Genomic DNA, 20,477 nt, shown 5'->3' with positions numbered 1-20,477 from the left:
TCAGATATTTACACAAATTTGTATCTTTGCAAATGCAAATAAAAAAATTGGAGGCAGAAATTTCTTATTCAATATTTCTTTAGTTTCGTTACTTTAGTTATAATGCATGATTTTTAATATAACGTGCAATTTTGCAGTCTCAAATTTCCATAAATGTATAAAAATCTGTTATCTAATTGTAATAAAAGAACATCAGAAGAAAAAAGATGTCGAAAGAACCTTGTATTTTTTTACCTACGATCGGTAATATCATAGTAATAAAGAACATCGACTAACTGACAATGATTGAGAGGAAGAAGAAAAACAAGAAGGTAAAAAATTGTTACGAGCATGATTATGCGCAATTTTCGTAAAATTTGCGCCAGAAGAGCTATTGCTCGTTATTTTACGCGAGAAGATACGAGAAGATAAACAAAGGAGGTCGATGGATGTTCGACGCGCGTTACCGTGATTTTCTCAGCGATCTGCAAGATCTTCCGCAAAGGGCATTTTTCTGCGTTATAGTTATTTCGGGAGTAAATTGTCCGGATTGATAAAAATGGGCCGCGGTTTGTACACGGCGAGTGCTCTCACGTTAGCGCCAAGAGTCGGCAACCGCAAAAGAATATAAAGAACCGAGGCGAAACTGGACGATGATATACGCGTTCCCGTGGCTAACGACGATTCTCTCTGATTTATGTTCGCTTTGCAACCTGGCTTGCGATGACGAACCTGTATCGTTAACGAGAGCTTCTCCGTTTCTTCCTTCTCAAGTATGGTCTACGGAATAGAAGAAGTTTCAAACAAAGCCATTTCTGTTTATATAGTACGTTAGATGGCCTACTCTCGCTGATAAAAGATAAATTTATGGCGTTTGGTTAGGAATAAAGGAGATTTAGAGGCGAAGGTGTCTAGATGCGTATTTCACGGCCAATTTTTCCACGACTTTTCCTTCGTCGCATTTCCATTCGATACTTCTTTCTTGCTATCTCAAACAACGATTATACCTATGCAACGTAAGAAGAATAATATGCATTGCATAACTTTGCCTTGAACGGAAGAAATATGTATTGAACTCCAGATGCGAAACTTTCCGGAGATGATGTAACTCACACCTGTCTACGAACCATTCAAACATATTCTCGATTTTTCCTTTTTATAGGCTTATTAGTCGGTGAAGAACAATGGCCGTTTAATTATCATCCGAAATAGAAGATTCTAGAGTCTCGAGACGGGCGATCGACGAGTTTCGATCTCTTCTCCACGGTTCTAAATTGAACGGACCTTCGTCTATTTGAAATCCCCTGGCCGAAAGTTTCGAGGCTTTCGTTTAATGTGCTAATTCCGGCCGGGTTTGTTTGGATGGCTCGCGTCTTTAAGGCAGTCGGTTCATCTGCATTTCAGATCCCACGGAACACCTGAACGAATATTAAACTCGACCACTTCGTTTTACATTACCAGTCGTGCAATATTCTTATATAGACATTAGCATTAACCGATATTACCTGTGTGATTCTTTATTATACTTCGATATTCTTTTTTGCTGAAAAAGAGAAATGGAAAATGCTTGGAATAGTAAGATCTTATAAAAGAGATCGAAGTCAAATGATGCGTTCCGTTGAAGAATGCAATCTCGACTTTTCTCCGTCGCTTCACATAACGATTACATGGTAATGGCGCGTTCACGAGCCATCTACCGAAACCCACCTGCTAACTCCATCAAAGGATCAAAAATCGGTCAAGGAAAGAAATCTCTTCGATTTCGTTTCTTCCATTTCTAAATACTTTGTTCAAACTGTGGTAAACCCCTTGTGTCTGTGGTTCTATCTATATCGCGGATTTACCAAATTAAATAGAAAATTTATAAATTTCACTGTAAGCTTCGCCGTTTCATCCATGTTTCTTTACAAACGAATATCCACAACGAAAAATCGAAATAGCAAACCTTTGTTCGAGAACCTTTGCTCGAACGATTACCAGTTTTTTTATACGATAAAAATAAACCAGTTGATTCACCATTAGCCTGAATAACGTGCGCGCGCGACGTTTAAAACGTTTCAGCTTGGGAAGGAGATAAGACCGACCGTGGTTTCAGAGCCACGACAGTACTCTTTCCGCCTTCGAAAAGGAACGTTGAACGAAGGATATCACGTGAGCATGGAACTCACGAACTCCATTCGGCCGAATCGAAAAGCGCCGTTGCACGCGGCATTAACTTCAAAATTAGCGAGTTCCTCGTGAAATAGCCGGCCCCGCTACCAGATCTAATCAACCTCGGCTTGAGAAGCCCGGTGTGCCACGCTATAATTTGCGGAGAAGCGTGAAATAAGTCGCGGCTGAGTCGTTATCGTCGACGAATCGAACGGCACCGCTTCGAATTCGCCGCGGTGCTCCTCGAAATTCCGCCGAACCCCGTTACATTTTCTTGGAGACGATCGATTGGTTATTGCGGACCTTGTTTTCCGTGAAATTAAGCCCTTTGTACTTTTGTTCTCTCGCCTTTAGAAACCTGATTCATTTTCGGTGGAAGTAGTTACGTTTTCTAGCTCAGACAAATATCCTCAAGTTTTTATATTCCAAGTAGCAGAGAGTGATAATAGAGAAATTAACTTACAAGACAAATTCGATAAACGTAATTACGACCCTCGGAATTTTTACATTCTGAAATATTTATTCTATCTAAACTAACTAACTAAAGATGCGATAAGAAATCATCCAAATTATTTTTCAATACTTCCTTCTTCATCTTCTAATCTGGTGCATTTCGACCGCAGTTTCTTCCGTTTGTAAGATCTTATAAAAGTGATTCGATGTCCTTGAGCGAGCAATATCTCTGGCTCCGGCTATAGTGGGGACCAACCGCGGATATTGGACGCGAAAAGAAGCCTGATCGAACGCAAAGGGGGAGCAAAAACTGGGAAATTACATCAATTGAATTGCCGGGCGGAACACGTTTAAATGGAACAGTGTGACAGATATTGTTGGCAGGGTTACAAATTCCAGCTACGGGGTCAGAATTAATCAAATCTGTTCTGCAAAGTCGAGCAAGGAGGAAATGTTAAAACGTTCGAACCAATTAACTACGAACACGTGACCGTTGCTCAATATTCCCCTGTACGGTTTAATCTTTCGGAGATTAGACTTCCGAATTAACGAATACGTACGTCGAAAAGTTTCAGACAAGTACAGAGATATATCGAATTAAATCTGAGAGGAAAAGAGAAAAAGGTGAAACTTTGCTTTCAAACGATCTCTCGATTCACCTTTCGAATTGCTCTTTGAAAATTCGATCATGTAATTACCTCGTCGCAACTTGTAAGTCACCATCTAATTAATGAATGAAACAGGCGTTAGCAAAGCCACCCGACGTCAACGCAGTAGCAACTGTTTCGAAGTTTCCTGAAGCTGACACGTTATCGCGTAAGTTTACCCGAATAACATACCGCAAACCGAGGTCACGTCGTGATAGTCGCAGGATTGATAAAACCATCAATTTGGTTCGCGATGACACCCTTAATCATATTCACGTTCGACACTTTCTCCATTCCGTTATCGATGCTGCCTCTCTACAGGACCATGATATTATGGGAATAAAAATATTCTTTCTTTGCGAGATACGTAATCTAACATGTTGCTTTTCATCGTTGCTGTCGCTCTTACAAAACTTGCTGGACACAGCTGTAAAATAGCAGCTTTTAGAGAAGTTAAACCTTGTTACGGCCACTCGTCAGCAGCCATTCAACAGCTGACGCCTCGTTTCTCCTTTTTTGCGTCGTGTTTTCGTTGCTCGTATAAGAATCTCTTCCGTGTCATGAAACGACTTCCGATCGATGATAAAACAAGCCAGTGATTCTCGGTGCTTAATGCCAGTCCAGACGCTTGATTGTATCGGAGATCCCTAAAACTTGTTTAGTATCGTCTCTGGGGTAAGCTTATTGAAGCTTCTCTTGTCCTTTATCTTTCGCGATGGAAAGAGGTCTGTGAAGATGCTTCGAAGAATCAGACGTTCTTAATTATTTTCTGGTAAAAGCAGCATCGGGAGAATTAACCATTCTTATTGAGGAAAAATTATTCAATACGATCGTTCACTCATTCAAGCACTCTTTCGCAATAATACGTTTTAATACCGAATATTATGTTTCGAAAAGAAAAAGATTATAATTGTTTCCGAACCTTTTCATTCATACACGTTAGCATTGTTCGCTTTTCCATTTTAGATCGGTAAAATTAAATAAGAAATTGTACCTTGTCACGTCACCGATGAAATAATATAAATTGCAATATTTCAAAACGAGGATTCCCAAAGATTTTAAGAGAAACTGCAACTATTTTCTCAACTCTAAGCACTAAGTTACACTTAGTCTTTGGTTGCAACAATATCGTATAATTTATCACTGTCTGTCAGATACAGAATATTCTTCGAAAAGCTGGAAATATTTGACACGGACTGAAATCAAATAGAATCTTCGTACGAAAGAATTCAAGGGAAGACCAGGTGCGAAACTAATCACGTTGCAATCACGCGAGCGGAAAAAAAACAAAAGAGACGACAGCGGGAGTTGCAAGGATTGCGCAACGCGCACGATCAAATGCGCTCGTCTCGTACCGGCGTTAACCGTGTAATTGCACTTTTGTCTGGGTACAAAGTTATCGTTGTTCCTTCGTTTCCCTGATTCACGATTTCACATCGATCGGACAACCCCCTCTTACTAGCTTGTTTCACTTCTTTAACCATTGAAACGAATTAAATATATAGGTGCAGCACGAGGAGAAGAGGGGAAAATGTTCTTCTTGTAATAAATAAATAGCAACCGCGATATTCACGTCATCTTCTGTTCTCGTTGATGAATCGTCGTACTGGGGAGCAGGCAATTTCGCTTTCAACAAAACTGCGGTAGACGTGACGTTTGTCTTGAAATGGAGGCTAGGTGTCTGTCGTAGAGGGTTAGGTAGAACTGTGTGCAGAATATGAATGACCCGAGCAGACTAATTAGAATAAGGTGGTATTGACTAGCAACCACGCGCGCGTAGAGTTTGTGGTGAGTTACGATACGGGCTGTAGAACTTGGGAAAATGTGGTGTGCGTGGAACAGTGATAACTGTAGAACTACGTAAAATATTGTTGCATACGTGAATATAATAGACTGTTAGATTATTACGAACAAATAGCATAGTAGATAAGTAGTTTTCGAATTATCGATACTTAAAGGTAATAGGATAAGAGATGTAGCTAGTTTGATTCACGAGAAAGTTAGGTAAATCAGATAAGGAAATCTACAAAAGCACGATGTGAAAAGCAGAAAAGCTTTCTGTTCTTGAACAATAGATGCTCCGTCTGCGATGATAGATGTACTATCCTGTGTTCTAATTGTAAAACTTTTCACCCGTAGACTGTTTGACGATTAATTTTTAATTTGTAGAGTCGTCGGTGACTAATTTTCGATTCACGGTAATTACTGTTCGTATGTATTATTTCATGTTCTAACTGTATAACTTTACATTTCTAGAATGTTTCATGATTAATTTTTCATTTGTCGAATCTACAGTGATTAACGACAACGTAAACAATCAGCCACTCAAACGAATTTACGATGTCTCCACTTTAAATAAATTGAGATATCCGGTCAAGACTCGAAAGACCTCGACAACGTAGGTAGATTTTGGGGATCCAATTACGGCGAGGCGATATTTTCAGAGAAATTGGGAATGCCGGCGCAATTAGCAGATGAGAGGTGCACGGACGTGGAATTCAGGTGTCCACACACGATATGCTTTCTAAAATCGAGGAAAATACGGTGTTTGTCTTGCAGTGTTTGTGTTCCGAAGGTAATTTCAAGTGCTTGGTGTGTGAGGAAACGTGGAAACACGGTGAACATGGATAACTCTAGGTGACCAAGTGGAACGTGATAAGGGCAGTGAAAATTTTGGAGTAAATTACAGCGAAGAAACTTAGAATTCAGATGGTCCGCGACACAACGAGAACCTTTCGACAACTGCTTCATTAATTAAAGTGCATATAGTTTTGTTAGTTGGATCGTCGATAAATAACCCGTAAACGAGGTTAAACGTTCGATGAGAGAAGAAATGTAACTCGATTCGATGGCGTAAACGTTTCAGGACTTTTAACTAAAGAGTTAAATTTGAAACTAGCCAGATATGAAAAACAAAAGATTCGTTTTACAAGACGAGCGTACACTTTGCCCCCTGGAATTTGTTTTTTGTTCAACTTAATTACACTTCTTAATGGTATTCTAAGTCCGTTGATATCTGAAACTTTCATTTAATTTACGTCCATTCTTGTTTGCGCGATTAAACGTCTTCACTCGACAATCAGAAAGACGAGGGTTTCATAAGATACGTTCCTCGGATCATGTTCGATCCCGCTTATCAGCAAGCAGATAGAGGTTTCGCGATGAAAAGAGGTCGCTTCAAGCGATTTCATGCATATTTAGGTCTATCTTCTACTCAATCCCCTTTTAGGTATATATTCTACAATACGAACCTATAAAAAAACATCGCGCTCATTCATCATTCGATTCGACGATAATTTTAACTGACCGTATTTCCGTTTGCGTAACCAACTATCTATCATTATGTCTATGTGCTCCTCGAATCGCGACTGTTGGCAGTAGAAAACAACAAAAGAATCATCGGTTATTCGTCGACGTGACTACTTATACCATTGCTGCATTGTTTGAATTTTGAATCGATTCTCCGGTGGAATATGTAATCGTAAAAAACAGCAAATTGCACGAAAAGACATATGAAATATCTTTAATCTTTTTCATTCAAATGGAGTTTAATTCTTCGTTCATTAACTCGATGATTAAATTGAAGATTTAGGATGACATTAATTATATATTAATTTTAATTCAAGGTACATGTTCCATGAATTTCTTTCGGGTTCTTGTTGTCATTCTCATAACTGATGTTTCATTTCTTTCGAAATTCGATATGCAAAGAATTTACACGAAGAATCGATCACATAAGAATGTTCTTGTAAAAAAGGAAGATATTTTTTAATTTTATAATCTGAATACGTTTGTAAGCGAACTGAAAGAATCGTACCAGCGCAGCTGGCTTTCCGAATGCGGGGAATTGAAACAATCGTTTAATTTCGTCTTGATAACATCGACATCGAATAACCAGGCATATTCTACACCACGACGTTTCTACATGACTGTGCGGCCAGACCGCTCCGTAAAAATATATTTTATAATAATTGCAATTTATTCCTTTTTATTCGATCTATTTTACTTGTTTGCTTTCAATTTCAGTTTACATACATATTTACTCAACAGTTTTAGTCTGGAAACATTTCGGAAACGAATCAAACGTATGATACATTCGCTCACAGAACAAGAGAATCAATTCGTGTAGTCGGTCGAACGAGAACAGCACGAAGAAAGAATTTAACAGTTTCCGTAATTTCCTTTGCCCGCCACGTGAACGAAGAGATTCATGAGTCACGGCACGTACGCTCGACTTGCGATTTCGATATCCCGTTACAAGTGCAAATATTTGTCTGTAAACGCTTCCCGCTGGCTGGCCGTTGCTGTTTCTGCTTTGTGCTCGCTACATTTCAAACGCGAGATTTGTCGACCCGTTGACCCTCCAGACCAGTCAAGAATCCATTTGTTGTTGGATATATCTACTACAAAAAAGAAGTGGTGCGACAAACTTCACGTTTTTCGACAAATCTGTCAAAGCGAGATCACTTTATCCTCGTAAATTTAAAAGGTCTTTACGTTCGCAACTTCGTGAACAGTTTTTAAACTGACAATGAGAATTATTAAATTCTGCAATTATTTCGAGAATGCAAGTGCCCCTAGGAGAAAAGTGGCGAAACATCGTCACGATAAAAGTGTTTTCGTAACTCTCTCGTTAAATGTAAGTGTACAAGTTTCGTTAAACGTCGCCGGTGTTCTAAGCGACGAACAACTGTGAATGTTTTTTAATAAACAACCGTCCGGCAGCCACCACGAAGGCAGTGGTCCGGTTGGAAAACTTGACGCGGCGCATGTTCTTTTCAAACGGGGGCAAGAAACGAACCGGACTTTTTACGTCGTGTTCCAATTAAGGAGCTAAGTAATGCTCCGGCTACGACGAGGCTTTGTAAGAAGTACGGGAACGCGACTTAGCGCGAATTAAGTGAGTGTGACACGCGGACCTGCCAACCTGCAGCGATTAATCACCAACATCGTGAAAGAGGCGAGTGGAAACCGGGACAAAGGAATTCGTTTCTTTCATAAAGATTCGAGAAAGCTTGGGGAGAAATTACCAGACGATCGAAGGGAGTTCGTGCGACTTCCTGCCCCTGAATCGCCATCTTTGCGAACGTGTTTCGTGAAAATTAATTATGTGAAAGCAGACATGCGAGAGAACAAAAATAAGCTAAAAGTCATCGCGGTGTAAGCGATGAGTTTAAGAATTTGGATTCAGTAATATTTAAAAGCGTTCTTCTATCAAGTATCGTAAAAGTTTCATTTTTATAGAAGACGAAAGAATACACAGAGTATGCATGTAATATGCAAAGGTATAAAATTCATCCAAATATAGTGCTCATTAAAAAAGCAATTTTCGATCTAACTTTCATTCTTTTAAATTATCTTCAAAAAGCTACGAATTTGCATAAATATCTGCAGTCTACTGATAAAGCTTTCCTGTGTGTGTACGTGTGTGTATTAACGAACACTGTAGAATACAATACAAGAAATTCTTCGTGAACTTCCTTTCTTCTACTTCTAATATACGATTCAATGAAAAAGTAAATATCATACAATTTGACGAGGAAGCGTAAAAATTTTCTACAACGAGACGAAATTCCCGCGGAAAAGGGAAAACATGGAGATAAGAAAATCGTTTGGCATAATACGTTTTAGCTGCGGCGCCGCGATGCGATTGCGGCGAATTTTATAACGTAGCGGAAATTTTTATAATGCAAATCCGGACCACGTAGGTCGTTGGAAGAGTCTTCGTTTCTCGCCGAAAAAGAAACAGAAAAGGGTGAAGAAGGAGGGCGAGGCTGTGAACGACGGCCGCGCATTAGGGACTTTCTGATGGCGTCAGATGCTCGTTGCCTCTCGTTTTTATAGGCGATTATCGCGGAAGTTTTGGGGGAGGGCGCGCCTTTTGCTCAGCCGCCGTGCTGGAACCGAACTTGCCGGAACCTCGTGGGAAAAAAGCTGCTTCAGAAAGTACGGGTATTAAAGAGACTGTGTTTCTTTCGAACTAAATCCTAACGAGAAATCTTTGGGGATCTCGAATTCGTCTAATCTTTGCGAACATGGGTCCCGATAAAAATCCATCAAGACGTAGGAGTAAATTACGAACTGAAAAATAAAGTTTATAACGAAGAAATCTAAATGGAAAAATATCTAATGAACGTCGAGGAACAAGATGTGCAAATATACCGGCGACTAAAGAATAAAACTCGTATCAAAGAAATTCAAATGAAAGCTCCATGAAAATTCTATCTAGTGCGAGGAGGAAAATGAGATTTATCCATATGTTCTACAAAAAGTCATTCGAAGCTTCAAAAATGTATCGTTATGAATTTACAGAACTTTTAAAAAATGGGAAAAAATGTTAAAAGACCAAGAATTGATAACTTCGACTACCGTGCGTTACTTTTACCTGATACGAGAACCGAAATATAAACAAAATGCATCAATCGCTTCGAATAAACTGCAAATAGAAATAATCTATAACAACCACGTTGATAGTGCTCAAAATCAACAACAATCAGTATAAATCAACCAACGTTCAAACATCATTGTGGTAGTCGTTCACGATGATCTCGATCGAGCTGCTTTCGATAGTCATAAACTACTCATCGCGTTTGGCTAGAACGACGAGTCCGATTCTTCCCATGGGACCAACAGATGGAATCTCGACAGCGGGAAGTTGGTTTGCTTGCAAACCTGTTCCTATGATAGAGGTTGAATGCATCTTCGAAGAGCAATAGACAAGCGAGGGCAAGGCGAAGGCTCGTGCAAACCGCTATATCGATGACTATTTTTACACTCGACGTGCAGGTCCGCTTGGCGACGATCTTGAACCTCGATTGTTCGCCACGTCGATCTCCTACAACATCTTTTACGCGGTATTTTGTTTCATGATGATATTTTCACTCTTACAAGAATTTTCTTTTCTTGGAGTTTTCATATAGCAATTGTTTAATTTATTACTATACCATATCGAAGAATGTTCCTGTGTTTACATGGTCAAGCAAGTCACTCGATTTAAATGCCATTGAAAATATCTAAACTTGGTTAAATCAACAAACACAATATAAAATTAGGATGTACGATATATCACACGGCAATACATACGGAGCATACGGAGTAAGGGATACGAGCTGTGATAAACGTAACATGAGAAAGCACGAATTATTATCATCTATAATACTTTAGTAATTAGTAAACTTTACTATTAGAGTTCGGTCTCGCTTCTCAATTTTATTGAAATATAAATTTAAATTTAATATAATTAAATAAAAAGACATTATATTAAATCGAGAATATTCGCGTGAAACTTCGCTTTATTCCGGGAATTTCTATCCGTATGATTCTTAGGAAAATCCGAACTTATAGTAAGGAGTAAACTTTCCCGATGAGAGTAGTTACTCGTGGCGTTAAATATATTCCTTTAGTAACACGGGTCACGTCGTTGAAATTGAAATGAATGGCGAACGGCTCTAAAACTTATATTTTGCCCTTTCTGCATACTGTGTTTCCTTGATCTAAATATAAACGTGGCTCGACAGGGATGAGAACGAAAGCTTGGCGAGAACGAAAGCTCCGCGAAAACGAAAGATTCGAGGAACTGTAAAACGAAGGTGGCTCTTCCATGGGATATGCATTCTTTGTGGAACGATCTCGCAATAGAAAATCACGCGATTGGAATAATCGGCGTGGCCTCAAATTGATGCGTTCTCCACTAGCTAATGGCTAATATCCGAGCGTTTCCTCCCGGAATTCGTGTCTACCAATCGAACGAATCTGCGAGTATAATGAGATCCGTGGGTTCGTTCGTTTCGTGTCGAGAAGACGATTCAACAGAGGATTGCGCACGTTTGAAAATGGTTGATCTAATACGGAAGAATTTTAAGCAAAGCGGATAATTACGTGATTATTTAGAAAAAAGAATTGCAAGCTTGAAAGAGAATTGAATAAGATTACAGATATATTGAATAAGATGATAATGAGATTTCTTAAAAGATTAGATGACACAATTCTTTAATTAATAAAAAAAGAAGAAATAGAAGCGTGTTTGTTAGAAGCGTGTAGAATGTTTGGAAAGCAAAATGTTTTGAATAAAAGAATTGAAAAGTTTCTTAAGGAATTTTAAAGACAAATAAAGTAAAAGTGCGTGACTTGAGCGAGTAAAATTTGTACAATATGAGAATTCGGAGGGCAATTTCCAATGAATTAACGCTTGTTCCTTAAAGATTCTAAAAAATATCTTACAAGAAACGGGGACTCACCTCTCACGTCCTTTTATTACAAGTTCTCCGATGTTTCCTCGCGCTGGCTCTCATTCCCGAGGAGGTTCAGCATAGATTCAACTCGGAGGCTCTCACGAAGTCGCTGGGAACTTTACGACACAACGTTCTTCGGCGGTCGCTAGGCTCCTACACCGAAACAGAAAGAAAACCGACTTCGTGACGCGTCCGATCGATCGTTCGTATCAATTCGCTGCACCAAAGCAACTTTAATTCTCCATCCAACTGATATCAATTCACATGAATCTTCTTCTCCAATCGTCTACACAAATCATTCTCTAAAAGACAAGAAAATATGTTCAACGATGCCCGAAAGAGCGACACGACGCGAATGGCTTCGTACTGCGGCGCAAACTGCGACCTTCCCGAACTTGGAGTTTCTTCTAGAAACATTTTGGCGGCACAGAGTGGATTGCATCAGCTCAGCTTCGAATTCTGCTTACACGTGGACGAGCAAGGAGAACGCAGAAAGCGTAGAAAACGAGAGAAAGAAAGGAGAGACGCGTAGAGAGCGATGAACGAGTGGCGAACTAAAACGAAACAAATAGACGAGAGGAGATTGGCGCCCGTTCTGAAATAGAAGAAGAAGGCGAAACTGGACTCGTTCCTGTTAATTCACTTAAACAGACGCGCTCGACTAGTTCGTTAGCTCGATCGAACCGCGTCGCGACAAGCTCGCGCGCTGCCTCTGCGAGTTGGTCGACGTCGTCCCCGCCGGAAATATGAAGCACTACTTATCGGGTGACGCGTTTAGTCTCGGCCGTTGGCTATTTTCAAAGGTAACAAACAGTGTCTTTAGAATCGAAGTTAAACGCCGTTATGCGGTGGCAATCCTGTTCCTCGGAAAATCGGTCTGCTTTTCGATAAACAACGAAACGAGTCGTAGAAACGTTGAGTTCGCTCTTCGACTCGCACGAACTACGTTTTCAATCGTCGTCAACCAATTTCCATTAAACTAATGGGATCGCCGTTTCCGCTGCTTTTCCAATAGCAAGAAACGAACGAAGTTCAGCCATACTTCTTGGTTCTGGGAGGTGTCGGAGCACTTGACATGGTCGATCTTTTCGAGAGTATTCTGTCTGCGTAAGCTCCTTACCTAGTTTTACACTTGCGAAGGTACGCGTTTCATTCTAAAGACTGTTGAATTCGACTGTTCTTTTTCTTTTTTAGCTTTCGATCATCCGTGAAATTCAGTGGCTAGATAGGACGTTCTGTTGATATTAATCATCCGGTTTGCAGAATAGACTTGGCCGAAACTAGCGGAACGAGATGGAAGGGTTTGTTACCAATAGAGTAATTTATGAAGCCGTCGCGCCCCCGATAAGCCGCTTTATCTACGCGAAGACCGTGTCATCAATGGTCTCGAAGCGGCTTCCCGCCTGCCAGAAACTGCTGCGATTTTATCGAATCGCCAACCAGCTATCTCAAAGTTTGAGAATAGTGCGCTGTTCTAACCGCTGGCACGCGAATTTACGAGCTGCCGAAATGTTAAACGCGCCCGAGTCGTGTGTTTTCGCAGCTGCATCTAAAATGGTTGTGCAAACCAATCGGGAAACACGGAAGTTGATTCGAGAATGCAGATTCAGTTGTTACACCTGGATTTTCTCCTTTCCCGTTATCATGTACTGACAATAACTGATCTTCTACAAACACTCTGTTCGTTATACCAAATATACTCGAGTTCATCGTTACTTATTCGATGAAACGCCAAAAAAAAGAAATAAAAAAATAAAGATATTTGAACGCAGATCATCTTTTTACCTAAAACAACAAGTGTTACATACCTAGGAAATCGCGAACGTATCCTATCAGTGAAAACTTAACGTGAGCCGAATGGGAACAGATCGAAACGGAAGTGCGCGAATGGCGGTCGATCGATAAACGTTGCGGCAGATCGTCTCCCCGGGTGTCGAGACGATGATTCGAACTGATAGTTGCAAAGACGTGCGCCGTGGTCAGTCGTCGACGTAATACTGGGAAGCCGAGAGAGTTCGGTTGGTATATTTAAAAAGCAGAAACGTAGAGTGGCGTTCGCGGCCGAACGACTGACAAGCTGGCATACGGCGCCATACTGTTGGCACCAGCCGCTTTAAGCACATGCTCCTGGTCTGAGTATTGTTTCTTTCACCAGGAGAAGTTAAAAATAAAGAAGACGCTCTCTCGCGTTAGCCACTTTGTGTATTTTCTTTTGTTTGCTCTATCCGTGGGTCGGCTTTTTCATTCTTTGGTGAACGCTGTTGTGGAAACTACGACAACCTTCGTACGCTACTAATTAATATCTTTGTTTGATAATTATCAGATAATTTCTGAAAATATATTTGAGATGCATAGATACGATTAATTACGATCGTCGTTGGAATTGCGGAAAGCAAAGAGTGATCGGAGATTCGGAACTAAGATGCCAAGAGGAATATGGAACCAGATTTGCGCCAGGCTCGATCAATAATAACGCTAAATTACGTAACAATAGATTACATATAGGCGTATACAAAACGAGACAAGCGAGATCGTGTGTCTAACGCCGGACATACGAGTATGTAACTCTCGTGACACGCGGATGACCACATTGACTAAAGTTAGAAGCGCGAAGTTAAAAGGAGAAACCAGAAGAACACGAGATGCGAGTGATATCACGATTCCTCTTCCTTCTCTCGTCGATCAGCCGCTCGTTCCTCGCTCTCCCGCGTGGAAATCGAGAACGAAAACGATAATGGTAAGAACATAATGCGCGACAATGGAGTGGATACACTTGAGCAAGGCAAAACCAATAATATCACGTGTCTGCTACTATATAATGTCGCTTCGTGCTCGTGATACACGACCCATGATATATATTTGAATTAATAAATATACAAAGTACGAGAAATACGGATGTTTCCGCGAATTTTAAGAGAACTTCCAACACTGTGAGAAAGTTTCGACGAATCGCACAACGACAAAGTTTCCGAGGGCAAACTGCAAAGTAGCACGATCCGTCCTGCATCCACGATCCGTGTGTACGCATTGTTAACACAGATTTCATCTCCGGTACAGCCAACAATATACACGGCGAATAGCAACAATTTAACACGGAACAGCTAACGGACAAAACATGTTACGAATTACAACTATAATATATGTACATAAACCCTGGAAACAGACCCACGTGTACGAATCGAGGAATATAAATCGAAGCTCAAAGGATTAATCGGTATTGTTCTTGGCTCTGCCGTGATATTTCTGGAGAGAGAGAGGGAGAGAGAAAGAGAGAGAGGGAGAGAGAAAGAGAGAGAGGGAGAGAGAAAGAGAGAGAGAGAGAGAGAGAGGGAAGGAATAATAGCATGATCAAGAACCAAAGTAGATGATGCTCGTAATGAATTGCAGCTATGGTTAAAACCGAATGCTAATTATCCTGTAGCCGTAGTGTTTGCGCCTACGATAATGACGATTTTGTTGTATTATTTTTATATTCATTTATTTGTTTCATGTGGCTAATTTTGAAATATAATGACGTGGGAGGACCGATTCTAAGAGTCTGAAAGGTCTCGCGAATGCATAAAAGTTAATCAATTCAAGGACTTGTGGACAACAAATAGTTCCATTAATCAACCAAAATAGGAAAAGTAGGTCGCCAACGATTCTCCGAAATTGAAGAGATTTCAAGCAAAGTTCGTTTATGAGTGAACTATAGTCGCGATCTCTAATGGCTGTTCTTTTTTTGTTCGTTGTAAACAAACCCGAGAATGCAATGGTATATATTTTCTATCAACTTTAACGTCGTAAAATTATATTTTGTTCTGTAAAATTTTGCATTAGGAAAAGAGAACGATGCTCATGTGTTTTCAACGAAAGAACGAAAAATCGGTGAAAGAACATTGGGAAAAAGAAGGATCTCTCTCGGAACTCTCGAACGAACGAGCCTGCCACCCATTATCGTTACACGACTAATTAGCTCGAATACGCGACGCAATTCCGGACAACGATTTTATTCGCGACGCTTCGCATTACCGCGTTCACGGCCGCTAATTTCAGTCTGTCGTAGAAAATTCAGAATTTCGAGGCGAAAGGAACGCTCAGTCGAACGAAATTAACGAATTGAATTCGTTATATTTTCAATGTTCTTCTTGACTCTCTGCAACGCCGTGACTGCCGCATTACGGTTTACAGATTCAATTAAAATCGAGCAAACATCGTATTTCCTATTCTACGTGATTTTAAAGAGACCTTAATCAAGGAAATCAAGGCGTGAGCAAATTGCGTTTAAAAATTCGGATTTTAATAGTTCGTGATTCGCTTGAAAGATAAATCTAAATCTCTAAAGAAACTGTTGTTTCGCTATTTATCATTGAAAGGACGAATCTCTGATGCAAAAAGATAATCTCGAGTAAGAAGCAAACGTCAGAAGCCGATGCTTTTTCTGCAACAAGCAGTCAGATACACGAAGGTTCGACTCAATTAATAGATGGGAGGACGTCGTTAGCCCGATTCCAGGATCGTTCACCGTACCAATCCTTGCATCGATTTCTTAGCTGGATGTTAGAGAGATCGAGAAAGCCAGTCGAAGGCGGTTGATCTTTCGATGGTCGCTGGTTGCTTGCGGCCTCTAAAGGGATTACGTTTCCTCTCGGGGACAATTCGTCAAGATCACGTCTTGGATCAGGCCACAGAATCGTGTTGTTTGTTGCTCTCCGATAATAGATGCAGCATAATCGCTGCGGTCGCCCTGGCACACGTGCTATCGATTCTTCAAACCTGGTTTCCGGATCCTCTATGGCAGCTTAACGATCGCTCCACTCGATTGGCTAATAACTTTGAGATCAAAGCGCTGAGAACGTGGCAAGAAAATGAAGGTCCTCCGATAGAGTAAGCGTTTTAGGGTAAATTATTCGAACGGAGTTTAGACCAAAGAATTCTATAAGGGCCAACTTATTAAATTGCAAATTCATAAAATTCATGCAAATAATTTTTACAACTTTTTGGCACACATGTATACAGTTTGAACTGTTATTTCATTCTGATTAATTAGTATCACGTTCTGTACGAAACGAACGGGTGTGCTAATAGTAGAGTATAGTTATAGGGATTAACATGTTAAAGCATCATCTAGCATCGAACTAAGCAGAATGCTCGTGTATTCTAAATTTACCAAGAAGATGCTAAGAATTCAAAGAACGCGTCAAAAATGTTATATTACAGCTTGATAAAAAGCAATTGTGACTTAGTTAATCGTTGTTTGTCGGTTTTCTAGCGTGAAGACGCCCGTAACGTCACGTACGCGTTGCCCGATTCCGCATTTACGTAATCGCGTGAGCTCCTTGTTCAAGCTTGACGATACAACACACAAGTTGAGATAGAAGTGTACACGAAGTGAATCACCTCGAACAGCGATAACGGGCTCCTCGTAAACAAATGGTGTAATCTTTGCACGATTTTTCTCATGACCGGATGTAACACAGTATCACGATTGTAGTTGTAGTAAAGTGTAATAACAGCATATGTAGCGAAAGATTATAGAAAACAAAAAGCCAGTGCCAGCTATCGCTAAAGTTGACAAACTTTTCTCTTCTACGATTCTACGCAAATATTGATGTGATACAAACACGAAAAGCTCGGTAATACGTTTCATCTCCGGTATTTGGTAACTTTTTGCAGACTTTGACGAAATGCATAAAGCGATTAATTTTCACATGGGATATAACGATTTATCGTTGAAACTCGCACGATTGATATAAAGTGGCGATCCAGTCGACGACCGATCGCGGTCGGTTATTCACTCCGCTGAAACGTGACTGGAACGTGGATAGAGTGGAACGCTAAATAATATTTGATCAGACCGCGAACGCAGCCATTAACCGGCAATCTCACCGTATAAATCAACCAGGCTGAACTCTCGGTTTGCATTTGCCGTGATTTCTGCTTTTTCAAACGATTTCCGGAATTTCGTGCGCGACAAACAGAAGGTTGATCACGGTAAGACGGTTGACGTCAATCTATCACGCGGACGCGTGCTCGTATTACGATGAATTACGTTCATCGGAAACACCGGCGCTCTCTCACATCATCGAACAAGCCTGAACGCTCGCGCACACGCTATCGTCATCCGCAGGTGCGCTGGCTTGCAGAACGATGAATTATGCGCACGTACACGGTGGTGTTTCGTAATTCGGCGAGATGCGCCGGATAATCGGTCTGCCCTCTTCCGAGCCTCGTCGTTTCCTGTTCCAGGAAACCAGCAGGTCTCTGGAATTATATCTGGCACAGGTATTACATTTAGACGCGGATAGAATATTTATTAGAAGCAGTTTCGATACCGACCAACTTCATGAGCTGCCTTAATCTTGGTGAATTTTCTAAGGATACGTGAAGCGTTGAATATTCCGAATGGTCATCAGGTTTCTAACATGAATCTGAAAGAAGAGAAAGCGCAAATATTGCCGTAAAAGGGACAACTGTTGTATCAAAGACAATTATTCGTATCATTATTTGTAAAGTCGTCAAAAGAGTGTAAACACGCATATGTACATCAGCGATGTTTGTTTCCAAAAAATTGTTCTTAATTCTTCTTACTCTTATCTCTATATCATATTTGCCAACAGATCAATCTCCGAGAAGAATAATAACTTTGAGGAATATCCTCGGTCAATTTTATCAGTAGATGGATCTCCAAAAAGAACAATAGTCTAGAAGAATGGCTTTGGTTAATTTTATCGATAAATTGGTATCCAAAAAGAAGAAACCGGAATAACAATAAATTGGTCCTTTTGACACTTGCGGGGATGTCTCGTAAAATATTATTCTCCGTGACAATAGCTGACTCTGTATCTAATTTTCTTGCTTCGCGCGCGTATATATCTCTGAACATTGTAGCTTCCGTAGAATTTTATACGTTGGCGAGCAAAGTCCGGCGAGTCCTCGAAACAAGTAACTTTCAAGAAACAATAAACGGTAAACGCGGTTAAAACAAGAAGAGGAGAGACAGACAAGCAGTTGTACAAAGAGCGTGCGCGCTCAGAAAAGAGCCACGGAATAGAGTGGTCGTCGAGGAAACACAAACGGAACGGAACACTCGGAACGAACAAGCGCGGCAGCCCAAGCGCCAGACACTTTCGTCGGCGAATCCACGACGAGGCTGGTGTACACCAACTTACGCCGCGTTTACATTTGCATTTAATTCAAACATACGCGCTCGTGCATGCCGCTGAATTCCAATGTTTCTCTCGGCCGGCAGCCGCGTGTCGGGACTCCCGCTTTACTCTGCAATTGTCACCGTTTTCGAATCAGCCCCATTCCTCCCCCATTCCAAAATCCACATCCGCCCTTTCTCCACCTATTTCCTGCCCAAAGCAAAGATTAGTTCCTGCCACACATACCGCGTGCATATCAGGCCCAGCTTTAAAGCGGAATTGTATCCAGCCTCAACGAATTTCGGCACGTGTTACACTCCCGCGTGCCAGGCGACAGCTAACCGCGCCGGAATTGTGGTGTCCGCGTTCTTCCCTATTGCGCAGTGTGTCTTAGGGTATGACCGACTCTTTGAGAATCTTCGGAGCGAGAGGCAGAAGATGAAAATTCGTGCCAGATGGAATTCTGCTTCCATATCTTTTTATGAGGTATGGCATTGGATTCAGCCTTGGATTATTTTGCATTTGAGTCATCTATTGATGTGCGAAAGAGAGAGAGAGAGAGAAAGAGACAGAGAGAGAGAGAGAGAGTAATATTTATCCAAATAAAATCATATACGTTAGATTTTTATTCTAAATACCTGAGAAGTATCTCGATATTTTTTCATTTTGAAATCGTTTAAGCAGAGAATTTTTGCGAAAAGGACGTATTAGACACAAATTTAGTATATCATAATTGATAGCGCGTAGACTTACGGAGCCACCCTGTAGCGTACTAGTAAATGTATCGAGTGGTTTCTGTTACCGACATAATTTACAACCCTACGAATCCCTCTTAACACGTGCTGCACCAGAATATTCCTTCTCACTGATTCTGTCTCTCTCTATCGTGGTCCTCGGCTTAATTTTAATACTCCGTATTATTTCGGTTCTTGAACACATGCAGTCACACTTTTAATTTCTCGCTGTTATTCAGGTAGCCTTATCATCTCGTTTTTATTCATTGCCAACTAGGTACCGGTTTCCTATTTCGTTACTGTATACTTACTTTGCTTTCACCTTTGTTTTATTATTTCCATTCTTTTATTTCTAATTCCTTTTATTTGTTCTGCTAGGCAAGGTTTCTCGGTTTCATTCTCCTTTACTCATTTATTCTCATTCCCTAGCACTTTACAATCTGTTTTCCTTTGCCTTTTGTTACCCACCTCTTGCTGTATTTTCCTGTTACCTCATTTAAATTTCTCCTATTTTTGTTTTCCGCAATATTCTTTCTTTCGATGATACCATAATTTTTTACCTTCAAGTACCAATAGCGAATCTATTAACTAGTTTCTAATCGAAAGATCGGAAATTTGCGTTACGAATCGATTCCTTAACAGACATCGATGTAGAAAGTTTCTAATCCGGAGAACTCGAATATTTTGTTAAAGTAGCTTCGCCGTTGTCGAACGAACGTCGTCTAATAATCACTTGGAGATCTAACTCGCGAATCAATACAGAGTTTCGAACATACTCAAACGCCGTAAATGATCTTATCAACGAGGAAACTCTCGATCATCGACAAAAAGGCTATTATGCAAACTAACTGCTGGCTATCCTGCTCGTATCTGTTAGAAACTTGTCGAAAAGAACATTATACTACTTTGCCAAGTTTACCCAATTCATTCTGATTCTTAACAGCGATATCCACCCTCGATCTCGACTACAAATCCTGAAAATCCAATGTGGCTAATGTTCGTCAGCGATGGTATAGTAAAGTATCCCGCGGATAGTGTCCCACGAGAGAATTCGTGGATGAATAACCAAAACTGTACTGTCACGATAGGCTCCTCGGATCGATTGGAATCCGAAGGTCAATCTTGGTCAGTGACCAACTCTCGATCATCCCTGGT

The 20,477-nt window shown here is 40.6% G+C and overlaps 2 long non-coding RNA genes across 2 annotated transcripts in view; both read left to right on the top strand.

Moving 5' to 3' along the window:
* LOC126869953 (uncharacterized) overlaps positions 1-20,477 on the top strand; it is a 40,520-nt gene that overhangs the window by 15,402 nt on the left and 4,641 nt on the right. The gene's annotated exons all lie outside the window — the stretch shown is intronic.
* Positions 11,763-13,340, top strand: LOC126869948 (uncharacterized). Its single transcript, XR_007691054.1, has 2 exons — positions 11,763-12,568; positions 12,656-13,340. It is a non-coding gene; the product is annotated as an uncharacterized LOC126869948 (long non-coding RNA).

The sequence above is a fragment of the Bombus huntii genome, chromosome 10, assembly GCF_024542735.1.
Source record: "Bombus huntii isolate Logan2020A chromosome 10, iyBomHunt1.1, whole genome shotgun sequence".
NCBI lineage: Eukaryota > Metazoa > Arthropoda > Insecta > Hymenoptera > Apidae > Bombus > Bombus huntii.
Note: the sequence above shows the minus strand (reverse complement) of the source record. Positions and strands in the feature narration are given on the sequence as shown.